Raw genomic sequence first — 12998 nt, 5'->3', positions numbered from 1 at the left:
GGTGTCAGCTGCGCTGGAGGGCAGTTTCCGGGAGGCCCTGAAACAAGGTGTTAAGAACGTTCGGGGTTCCACGTCAGTTCTGCGTGAATTCTCATGCTTGGAAGGACATCATAATCCCCCTTTATTGAGCATCTACTGTGTGCCTGGGTTACGCCAAGAGCTTGCATTTACCCCCTCAGTTAGCCCTGACAACCGCCTGGCGAGAAGGGGCCAGTCATGGTCGCTAGTTCCCAGATGAGAGAACCAAGGCTCAGGGGGGAAGCCAGCGGCAGGCAGGAGTCCCAAGTCCAGGTGGGAACCTGGCTGGGGGCAGCCTGCTGACTGGTGCCCTCGGGCTCACAGAGCCCACCTCCGAGCAGAGGTCATTGAGTGATAGGGACCCAGGTGACATCCCTGTCAATCTCCCCACCCAGAGTGAGGGTCCATGGTCTCCCTTGTCCGGCAGCTGGGAGCCTTGGAGTCCCAAAGGCCTGGTATCTGGACACGTTTGTACTTCTTTCCTTCATCCCAGTAACAGCAGAAAGACAGGAGGAAACGGGCTTCGCCGTGTGGCTCTCTTGAGAGCCGTCTCTGGGGTGAGCATGGGGTTCTGCGTCTGTCCTTATCGCAGCACCCGCAGGACATGGAGGTACTGGGCGCTGGGGGCCCGGGCTTTACTGCCCTGGACTTAGAGGCCGGAGCTGGGCACTCAGCTCCAGCACCACCATCTACTCTTGGTGGCTGGGGACTGTGACGTCCCTCCTCTGAAACTCCAAAAGGGCATTAGCAGCCCCTCTCGGGGCCACACTGAGGCCGTGTGGGGTGAGGGTGAGCAGTTCAGGGTGGCCCAGGGCTGTCAGGAGCCACTGTCCACAGCACACGGGTGCCAAGGGCTCCCGAGGCCAGCAGGGCACCTGCCCTGGGGGTGCTCAGCCCGCCACTATTGGTCCCATAAATGTCATGGGGGCTGCCAAGGGCCCTCTGACCTCCGCACGCCCTTGGCCCTCCTCGGGCTGCTTCCTCTTCCTGTCCCCACCAGGCATGGCGGGTGGCCGCGGGGCAACCGGGCCTGGCACACAGCAGCGGGTGCATGGGAGGTAACCGTGCCTGTCCTCTGTCCCCTCTATCCTCCCCCGTGTTGAAGATAAAAGTATTGAGGCTGCTATGACCCGAGAGCAGCGGATTTCTTTCTCTTCTTCTTTTCTGAACCTCACGGAGGGCTCCGAGGCTTAATGAGAACATTGTGGCTCTTGTAAATTCAAGGCAACGAATGTGTCACTCTGCTCTTTGTGGAATTAATTGCTTTCCTAGTGGCTTGTTCCCTGGTAACCCGGCGTGGACTGCAGTGTCGCTCTAGAGGGAGCGCGTCCCTCTCACTGGGCCGCTGAAACCCAATCTCCAGGAAGGGACGTTCTAACAGAATCGGAGGTTAAATTTCATTTGCTGATTTAATAAAAACTAACAGGATGGATTTGGGGATATTTCATTAATCTTTCTTTCCTTTCAGTGCAAAGGAAATTAAGTTCACTCCAGTTCAAACTCCGGTGCACTCTCCTGCAGTCGGCTGCCAGTGTCCACCTTCTCTCTGGCAAGTTGAAACCTAATTAGTCACAGAAAATTCCTCCCTGACCCTGTCACCGTTAGCAGAGCAGCGAGTGGCAGGCTGGAGACGCACACTACACACACACACACACACACACACACACACACACACTACATACCACACCACACCACTCACACACACACCACACATTACACACACCACACAAACACACACACACACACCCTATATACCACACCACACGCTCACACACACACTACATACCACACCACACACACACACACACACACCACACATTACACACACCACACACACACACACACTATATACCACCCCACACGCGCACACACACACACACTACATACCACACCACACACACACACACCATACACCATATACAACACACACCACACACCACACACACATTACACACACCACACGCATTACACACCACACACACCACACACATTATACACCACACCACCACATACATACACCACACCACATATACCACACACATTACACATACACCACATGTACACACATCACACGCCTCACCACATACACATTACACACCACACACACCACATTACACACATTATACACACACCATATACACAGACACATTACACACCATACCATATACACCACACACACATATTACACACCATACACACTTCACACACACCACACACACACACACCACACACATTACAACACACACATCACACACATTATACACACATTATGTATATATACCACAATTGCATTATGCACACACAGTCCACACACGTCTTACACACACCACTCACAACACACACACATGCCATACCCCTGCATTACACATGCCCCGTGCAAACTGCACACATACCACACCCCCATCCACATTGTCCACACACACATGCATCACGCCACGTACCACACACACCCCCACACACAGGATCACACACACCTCAGCTCACGCACTTGTTCTCACGCTCTCACACACACACACACACACGCCCTGCTACCCTTGCTGAGCTCAGCTGGAACCGCAGTGGGTTTTGAGCTGGCCTGGGGACAGTTCTTGAGCTTGGGGGCAGTCACTGCCAGAACCCCATCAGTGGCTGTTAGAGCCCCCAGCTGCCTCCCCTTGCACCTGCAGAACCGCCGGTCACTGTCAAGATGGGGAAAGAACCATTTCAGTTTCAGGCACCATACTCGGCCTCAGGTTTCAGGTGTGTTTTGTGGGGGAGTGTGAAGACGGTGGGCGGAAGGAAAAAGGGCACAGACTTGCGGTCCAGGGAGCCCGTGGTCGCGCCCTGGCTCTGGATTTTAGCTTTGTGACTTTGCACAAGTACTCGACCTCTCTGAGCCTATTTCTGCTGTAAACCGGGAGTTTACAGAGAGACATGTGAGGGCAAGAGATGGCCTTTCAGGTTTCAGGCTGACAGGAAAGTAAAACCCCGCTGCTCCAGGCCCAGAAGAGCTTCAGGTCTTGGAGGGCCCCGCTCAGCGGTAGAGCATGTGCCCAGGGGGCGCAGGGCCGGGCCCCCATCCCCAGCCCCAAAATGGGAAAACGGAAAAGAAGCCGAGCCCCCGCAGTCCTTCCACAGCCGGGGTGCTGTGCCGGCCAGGGGTGCAGTGAGTGACCACTGGATACGCAGCGCAGTGTCCAGGGAAGCCCTGCTCAGCACCTGCCGCAGCCCGGCTGTTGGCCAGGTCACTGACAGCGATGAGCCCTCAGGACGGAGGGAGGCCGGTGCCCACCACCCAGAGGTGCTGCCAAGGCGGGGCTTGGATGCCCCGGGGGAGGAGGAGGGACGCTGAGGACCTGGGGAGGCCGCCTCCAGCTGGGCCCAGCGCCTCCCTGGGTAGGAGGTGCGCCCAGGGACCAGGAAGCCTGCCCGGAGGGAGGAAGCGAGGCCTGCGCTGGCCAGGAGCGCGTGGGGCTTGGCCCAACAGGGAGGCCTTCTGGGTGGACGGCAGAGAAAGCCGCCCCAGCAGATGGCGGATGGGCCTCACCAGAGGGGCCTGATGGGGAGGGCGGGGCCACGAGCGCGGAGGAACCCTGGGCACATGGAGGCTCCTGAGTCATCAGCCGCGGTGGCCCGGGGCTCCTTCCAAGGCGCTGGGCCCGCAGACTGTGTGAGAGGGGGCCACTGCCTCTCTCCTCCAGCCCCTCTTCTTGCGCCCAGCCATGACCGCCAGCCTTTCCTGAGACGGGAGGCCCAGACTCCAAGAGGCCACACACCGGCCTGGGGGTGGGTACCCACCGTCAGCCACAGCTCTGGCCCCCCCTGAACTGCCCTTCACTTGTGGCCATCTCTCTCACTGCCATGGAGGCTCCGTCCTCAGAACTTCCCCAACCAGGGCAAGGAGGGGACTCCCCCAGAGCGCGCAGAACCCCCAACCCCACACTGTGGGTGGTAGAGGCCCCAGAGGTCACCGGGCCTAAGGGCTGAAGCAGGCTGGCCCTCTGCCACGGGAGGCAGGGAGCCCTCCAGGGTCGGGGCCCCAGATCTCTTTTTTTTTTTTTATTTTAATATTTATTTATTTTAGCTCTCGGCGGACACAACATCTTTGTTTTTATGTGGTGCCGAGGATCGAACCCGGGCCACACGCATGCCAGGCGAGCGCGCTACCACTGAGCCACATCCCCAGCCCTGGGGCCCCAGATCTCAAGCCCCGGAGACAGAAGAGTCCACTCACTGCCGGCTCCGCTTTCGGAAGGGTGCTGCCCCTCCTTGTTCAGCCAGAACAGTGGGGCCCAGGGAGCGGGTGGAGGGCCCAAGGACTCACATGGGGAGCAGCCCAGCTGGACCTGGTCCTCCCAGGCTGACCTCTGAATGTCCCTCCTCTCACTGCCACATGACATGAGTGGGAAGCTCCCAACGGCAGCTCCCTGTCCCCTTGTGATGCACCACCACTGCCTTGTCTGACCTCACCTTGATGTCCACTGTGGCCCAGGGACAGGAGGAATGAAAGAGGAAGACCGAAGAGGGAAGGCCAGGAAGCAGGGACGCTGGCCACAGCTAGGACCTGGAGAGTAGAGGGCTTCCTCTAGCAGGCAGCTCAGGGCAGGACCGGTCCCAGGGTGGCCTGGCTGGGATGAGGGTGCATCCTGCCCCTCTGCCTCTGCTCTGAGCCTGGAATGGTCCTTCTGAACCCAGGGCACCAAGAGCAAGTCCCACTTAGGACCCCTGGGCTGGTCACTTAGAGTGTACCAGGCCATCTCTAAGGGCCCAAAGCAGTGACTGCACATATGTCCTGACCCCACGAGATATGTACTGTGACCGTCCCTGCTTCACAGGTGGGAAAACCAAGGCACGAGGACTGTAGGTAAAGGATCCAATGTGACCAGAGCGTGCCACGCCGGGCAGGGCACAGGCGATGGGCTCTGCTGTCTCTACCCACTGCCCTGGGCAGCTGCAGTCCTCACATGCTGGGAAGCATCAAGACCGTGCCCAGGGTTCACTGAGAGAACCCGTTCCTTTGTCCCCTTCCTCCTTCACTCATCCCCACCTCCCTGCCTCCCAGCCTCCCTGCCTCCCAGCCTCCCTGCCTCCCAGCCTCTCTGCCTCCCAGCCTCCCAGCCTCCCTGCCTCCCATCTTCCTTTATCACCTTCAGGGCACTTACCAAAGCTCCCATTTGCCTGTCTGCACAGAGGCTCTCTGTCTTCCTGGTCCCCACCTGCCTCCCCCACTGTAAGCCTGGGTCAACGCGTGCTCCTCAGGTGCTGTGGACCCCAGCCCTCTGTCTTTTCACTGGGACAGGTCTCAGGCCACTCTTAGGGAGGACTCGAGGCCCGGAAGGTGTGAAGCACCAGTCAGCCCAGCCTTTGCGGTCAGCTGCCACAGGAGAGCTTGAAGTCATGCAGAGTGGCCTCCTTTCCCAGGGCCTCACCAGAGGATCCTGCCCTGACCTGCTCATCCCCATGTGCCCATTTCTGGCAGGGAGGGAGCCACGCCAGGGGGCTGGATGGGCAACGTGAGTCCTCACCCCCTGCTGCCTCCTCACCCACTCCCAGGAGTGTTCTGATTCCCAGGCATCTGGGAACTCCAACCCTCCCGCCAGGAGGCTGCAGAGCCCTCACTTGGGGTCTTGCCACAGCGCTCCCGCTCCCAACCCTGCCTCTGCTGTACCAGCTGGGTCTCCTCTTCCAGGAAGTCCTTCGGGCTTTGACACTTTGGGTGTCCAGACTGCACTGATGCAGCATGTTGTGACCGGCATCCTGTAAGGTGCAGGTGACCATTAGCTAGAGCATCAGTCCCCTGGACTGTGAGCCCTGGGAGGGCTGTGCCCAGGGCAGGTGCAAAGCCACCTTCGTTCAGTGAAGAATAAAGGAACAAGTGCTGCCGAGGCCGACTGACCCCACCCAGACACCTGGAGCTCCCAGTTCACCGTCCCACCAGGGCCCAGGGCAGGGGCTACAGTCCCACACTGCCACCTTCTCATGGTCCCACCAGACACAAAGCCTTGCAGTGGGATGGGAGGGTCTGCCCTGAGGTCATGTGATGGGCTGGCACCCGGGAGCCACCGGAGGCAACCAAGCAAGGTCATCGTGCATGAGCCTCGGCAGTGACTCTGACCACAGGGACGCGCTCGCCCACCTCGCCACCTCGCCCAGGGCACACGGCTGCGGACGGTGTCGGCCTTTCAGCCCCTCTGCAGATTCGGTTAGAGCCGATGACCATCGAGCCACTCTGCCAAGACAGCCTCGCCAGAGCCGCCAGATCCAATAGTCAGAGGCAGGAGCACTGCTTGTCCGTCTCAGGGACAGCTGTGACGTGCGGGAGGCGGGACGTGCTCAGTGCACCGGACCCACGTGCTGTCGGAGAGCCGGCCAGCAGGGCCTTGGCACCCAGGGCGAGGATGGCAGGCCGAGGGTGCATTCCCGGGGGGTGCTGGGAAGCCAGCTTCTCTTCCAGGGACAGCCCACTCTGCCGCCAGGTTTTCTCCTTTCCTGTCGGCAGGGTCACAGCTGCCTGTCCCCCAGCCTCCCCTCAGCGACCCTTGCTCATGTTGGTAGCTGAAGGGAAACCTGCTCTGCTTCCCACCTGCTCTTGAAGGCACAGAGGAGACGGGGTCAAGGTCATACCCTTCTGAGAGCCAGGTGCCAAACCCCGTGGACGGATAGGGAGCCTGCTCAGGAAAAGTGCCACGTTCATGGCCACGGGGCTCTTGTCCACCTCCTGACCCCACAGAACAGAGGCCCTTCCCGCTGTCCCTGCCGTCCCCCAGATCTGCCGCCTGGCACAGAGCTCAAGGCTCCGTCCACTTCCCATGGCTGGGATGGGCTTCAGGCATCCGTCTCCATGGGCCACGTGCCGTGTGCTGGATCCCAACCTCCACGCTGGGGCCAAGAGTCCCAGGCTGCTCGGCTGCCCCATGTGCCTCAGAGCAGGGAGAGCTCTCGGGCTGCCACGGCTCAAGCTGAGCCTGCACAGAGGCCTGCTCAGCCCTGTTCCGTGCGCACGTCCCAGCCAGGGCGTCCCCACTCTCAGGATGTTGGTGGGAAGAGAAATGATCAGTGGAGAGAGCCCACCTCCCCGCCGGCCAGGGCTCAGGGGTGCCAGCGGACTTCCTGCCGCCCTCAGCACCTCTGCCTGGGCCAGCACCCACCAACCAGATCCAGATCTGGAAGGAAGCGTCAGCATTTATCAAGCACCTGCTGTTTACTGTCCACCCTGTGCGCAGGGCCACGAGGACATAATGGGCCATGAGGGACCAGCAAGTGTGATTTGAGGGCAGGGGGTGCCGGACGTCAGTCAGGGTGGTCTTAACGATTTCTACCAACTGGAGGTCTATCGTCCTGAACTCAGAACAATTTAAGGAGAACATAGAAGACATGGAGGCCAAAATGCAACAATGTCACAGTAATTTGACCTCTTGGGTGGCATCTCAGCAGGTTCTGGAAAAATAAAACTGGAGGAAACCATGTGCCTCCCTTCCTGGGCATGTTAATGTGCCCGTGATAAACGCGGGTACGTGGAAACTCACTTACACACTGGATGAACACACAGCTGTGCTCACCGGCACGTAGACATAATCTCCAGGGGATAAACTTACCCGTGAAACTACTGTCCAGCATGTCCATGGTCATACTGGTGTGGAGAATCACTGCATGCTACCTACGATCTACGTGAACGACACAGAAAGGTTCTTCCAAAGCCAGGTCCTAGACAGGAGGATCTGGAGGATTCCTACAGCACGTCAAGTTGGCATCATAACAAAGACAACGAAAACCCAGGTTCAGGAAGAAGACTGTTCTAAGCAGCCCACAGCTCAGGAAGCTCCCGGGGGGGCCCTGGCTACTGCACCCCACCTCCCAGGTCTCAGCCCTGCTCAGGGTAGCAGGTGCCACCGAGGGGGGCTGGTGCCGGCAGGGGGGTGTCCAGGTCAGATGAGCAGCCTCTCAGTCTTCTTGGGGAGCCATGAAAAGCTGCAGACTGGGGAGGCCAACCAGCAGGCATCGACCTTGCTTGCGTGCTAGAGGCTGGAGCCAGGGTGAGGGTGCGGCGGGTCGGCTTCTCCAGGCCTCTCCCCTTGGCTTGCAGATGGCGTCTTCTCCTCCGTCTTCAATGCTCTCATCTGCTTGGGACTGTGTCCTAACCTCCTCTCATGAGGACACTGGTCCTTTGGGTTGGGACCCCCCCCCCCAGGGATCTCACGTTGCCCCTCTAAAGGTCCTATCTGCAAATAAAGTCACATCTCAAGATCTGGGGGTTGGGGTTTTGGTGTCAGGGGTGAAGCAGGGGCCACTGCTCAGCCTCAGGGGACACAGCCTGGGGCAGAGACAGAAGTCCCAAGTTCCTGTCACTTGTAGACGGAGGCTCTGGTGGGAGGCTCAGAGATGGGGTGGGAAGGGGTGGTGGGGTCCCTGGGAAGGGGTGCCCTGAAGAGGGCCATGTGGAGGGAACCCACCTTTTCTCCACTTTCTGTGCCATGTGTAGTGCAGGGCTTTCCCAACCCAGGGAAAGAGGCCTTTTCTCTAATGCACGTAAAGGTTCTGGAAGGTTCCAAAGGGCTGGTGGAGGCCTGGACGGGGTATGGAGGAATGCAGGATTATTCCAGCCGGGAGAAGCCGAGCATGGCCTCCAAATCCTCGCAGGCCCCTCGTGTCCACCCAACCCCAGCCTTCCCCTCCAGCGGGCACTGTTCCACATCTCTGGCTGCGTCAGGAATTACCTCTCCTTTGGGCCAAAGACAAAAAAGAATGCAGACTTGTTTTCAGGATTATTAAATTACATACAGCGTATTCTTCCCGAGCGCGTCCCGTCTTAGTGGGGCTTAGAGCTGCGCTCAGGCCAGCCGGGCTCCGGTTACCTCTAATGAGGATAATGATCAGGAGGCTTAACGATAATTCTGCATTGATTCTCTGTGCCCGCCGACCCTGTGTTGGCCAACTCGGACGACGGGAAGATCAACAGAGGCTGCCTCCACCCACCTAACCCCCAGATACCGCATGCTCACCTGGGTCTGCTCGGGCCAGGGCCACCCGCTTGTCCTACTTCAGAGTGGCTGGCCGAAGGCTCTCAGGTTGGGATTAAACAGCAGCTCACACCCCTGTGGGGAAGATTGGAAGTCGGAGCAAGAAATAAAAACCCAAACAAAAAAAAAAAAAATGCAGCTAATTCCCTCCTGTCAGCAATGGATATTAAAGACTATTCTCTGGCAAGCCCGAGGACGGAGAGGCCACAATAGCACTACTGTTGAGTTTTAATTTAATTTTCAGAAAGGTAAGTGAAGCCCCTGGAGCCGGCTGGAGAGGAGGTGCTGGAAGCTCTTCTTCCTCTGCAGGCAGTCTGGAGATTTCCTGAGGCCTGGCTGGGCAGATGCCCTGCTCACTGAGGGGAGAGGTCCGAACCACAGCTAGTCAGGTAATTGCAGTTTGTTGAGCATCTACTCTGTGCCCTGTCTTTCTCACCATCTGCAAGCCTCACAATAGCTCAGAGTTAGGTACAATTATCCACTTTTTGCAGAAGACATTGAAAGGCTGTGATTTTGCTGAGTGCCCAGCAAATAAGAGGCAGAGCTGAGACTCAGGCTCAGATCTCTTCAGCCCCCGGCTGTCCAAGTGGGAGCTCGGCACTGTGCACTCTGTGGCTCTCCAGGCACTAGATACCTGTGGGTGCAAGGTCACCTCTATGATTCTGCTCTCGCCACAACTCTCCATAGCCACTGGCATTGTTTCGAGAAGTTGAACAAAGCTCTTATCATTGCTCCCTGTGCACAGCTGTCCCCCCTCTGTGGACAGTGGCTACATGGCCTGCCCCGCCACTCTTCACGTCTCAGCACCTACTGAGCACCGCCCTGCCTGACCCTGGGCTTGGTGCTGCCACCACACCCATCTTGGAGTGAGGAGGACTTGAACCAGACCTTGAGCTGACCTCACGCCCTGCGGAGCAGCCTCCCTTGTTCTACGTCAGCAGGCACGTGCTGCAGGAAGCCCTGCTGCTGGCAGGAACCCGAGGGACCAGAAAGGGGCAAAGGAAGGCCACCACAAGTAATCCACGTCAACTTTTTAAGCTGACGAAGGCCACCTGTGGCTCGTGGAGTGCAGACCAGTGGGCTCTGTGGCCTGCTGCAAGGGCCCCTGAGCGCTGCCGTGGTGGGCAGGTCAGAGGGCAGAGATGGGGTGGCCCGGGGAGAATGCCCCCTACCTCGGGCTCTTGGGATCTCGGGAGGCTGGGGACATCAGGCCAGGCCTGTGACGACTGTGCTGAGACAGACCTGGGTGACAGCCTCAGCCCAGCAGGGGCCCTCAGGTGGTGCAGTTTGCTGTTCTTGTTCTTGGGCTCCGGGCTCTTCACTCGCTCCACACACATGCGCGTGGGCACACTCTCCACCCCACCCCCCACCCCACCCTGGCATTGCTGGGAGTGTCAGTAACTTTCAGATTTGACTCTCCTGACCAGGTCATGGGCTTGTTACAACATGGCTTCACTTTCCAGAATAGGGAGACTTTCCTCACTTGTCGCAGGAAAACAGTTGCCCCATTTTTTAGATAAGGAAGCTGAGTTCCAGCGAGAAGCAACTTCCACGTCCCTCTGACATGCTGGAGCGGCAGGTTAAAGCATGGATCTGATGGTGACAGGGTCCTGCTCCCGGTTCTCTGCCACCGCCCTCAGGGTAAAGACTGTGTATACCAGTGCGCGAGACGGCATGTTCGTGTTCATGTGTCTGTGCCCGTGTGCATGTTCATGTGCATGTGCGTTCACGTGTGTGCATGATTGTGCATGTGTACTTGTTTCAGCTCTGCATGTGTGTGCACACCCATGCACAACTGTGGACATATGTGCGTCTCTCTATGCTTCTATATGTTCACATGTGTGTGTGTGTGCAGACGCGTGGATACTTGGGTGTGCATGAGCAAGTGTCTGAGATTTGGATCCCGCTCACCAGTCCAGCCCGATTTATCTCCACACCCTCTATCTCCCTCCTGCTGGAACATCCCGACTGAACTCCCGGGGAGCCCCTGCCGTCCCGACCCTGCTGTGTGCTGCCTGTGGACAGCACTATATCTGCAGCCCTGACCCTGGAACCAGACTGCCAGAGTTCAAATTCTGACACTTCTGGAGACTCAATATATTCATGCACACAGTGAACAGCAGCCGTCTTTGGAGGCTTGCAGGTGGTGACCCTGTGCATGACACTGCAAGTGCTACGCGAGTCCCTGTTGATCGGCCGACGCGGTTTCTCTCCCTGGAAGGTTTCCTCGTTTCAGGAGTGGCCCTCTTGAACTTGGGTTGTGCCTCTTCTATGCTTCCCAACACGCTGGAGCAAATCTCCCTGTCCTGGAACTGTCCACCCCCACATGCTGTAAGATCTACTCTGAACCCCCAGCCCCACCACGGAGGGCCCTGAAACATCAGAACACTAGGAGGCGCTCTCACAGCTCAGCTGGGTTAAGCCCACTTGGCTCTCTTTAAGGCTGTCCTGGGTGAATCTCTAATAGGCATCTTAGTGAAGCCCTTGAATGGGAACTTTCAGGCTGAACCTCTCCAATTCTATAATCCCTCCTCAAGGTAAAACCGTTTTGATGTTTACTGCCAACTTTTCGGGGCCTCCCATCTAAGAGCATGAGTGCACGTACCCCAACAGTGGCACTTTGGAGGAACGAAAGGTTGGGAGAAGAAGCCCCGGCTGCTGATTCATCTGGTACAAATGCCCACCTGGGGCTCCCAAGTCTGGCACCTATACTCAAACCAGGCAGACCTGACGGGCACCCGAAGGCTTACAGCTCTAATGGAAAGTGGCGCAGGAGGGGGCCTTGCTTGCCCTGGGGAATAATGTGGGATGGAGAGACGGGACGCAGTCCAGGGGTTATCAAGAGGGTCTTCTGCATTCAGGCTTCCCAGAGCAGGTCCAGCCTGGGCCTGACAGGTGACGCTGATGGAAGGGGTGTGCCAGAGGTGGCACTGGCCCCTGAGAACCGAATGTTGAAATTGAAGGGATGCTGTAAGCAGATAGTTAAACAGATACATCCTTAAAAAACAACTATGTGAACTTACAATCAAATGCTTAGAGGGGGAACAAGGTCACAGGGGCACTCCTCTGCATGAAGTTGCAGTGATGGGTACTCACCATCTTCCACCTAGTGAAAGCCATCGAATAGGACCACAAAAAGGGGACCTTCAGAGAAAGCATGGATTTGGGGTGACACTGATGTGTCCATGTAGTCATTTATCATTTAAACTGCACCACTCTGGTGGCAGGGAGTCAGTGGTGGGTGAGGCTGGGCGTGGACAGGGATGTCTGAGAATTCTCCACGCTTCCTGCCCCATTCTGCTGCAAACCTGAAATTGATCTAAAGTTTATTAACAGAAGACAAAGAAAATATTCAAAACCTATCACTTCCTAAATTTTTTACTATTACCTAAGCTCTTGGCATTATTTATATCTCTTGTTTCTAGATGGTGGAAAGACTACATGAAGATGCATCTCTTCCCAGCCAAAGTGACAGCACATTGATAGATGGCATGACATCAGCCATGAGGGCTGTATTTACACCATGGAAACTGACAAATGCCATGATCCAGGACTTCATTAGTATGCTGCGCTGATTGTCTAGACTTGGGAAATTCAGGTGGAATAAACTCAGAGTGAGCCATTACATTGTGGATGGCCCCAGACTGAGGACATGTTCCCAGAATTTGCAAGCTATTGTCTAATTGAGCAAGGAAAGTGTTTTTGTCATTAGTGAACTAGTGAAGTCTTCACTGTGTCCCTGCAGGGGAACTAAGGGCAGAGCAGGCCCTGCCAATCAGGACTGTCGCACGCGCAGGGCGGGAAGCCAGGGTGAGATAGGTTGACCCATGGATGTCCCTATTCCTTGCTGCTCTGGAGGAGGCTGACGTCATTCTTTTTGGCTCCCATGTTACAGCACAAGGCCTCCCTTTGGTTCTTTAGAACAAAGACAACCCTAGGTCCCCTGGGGAGTGGCAAGGAAACCACCCCTGCCGTCTGAAAGCG

This window comes from Ictidomys tridecemlineatus, chromosome 5 (genome assembly GCF_052094955.1).
Source record: "Ictidomys tridecemlineatus isolate mIctTri1 chromosome 5, mIctTri1.hap1, whole genome shotgun sequence".
NCBI classification, from domain to species: domain Eukaryota; kingdom Metazoa; phylum Chordata; class Mammalia; order Rodentia; family Sciuridae; genus Ictidomys; species Ictidomys tridecemlineatus.
The sequence above is the reverse complement of the archived record's forward strand: the minus strand, read 5'-3'. Positions refer to the sequence as shown.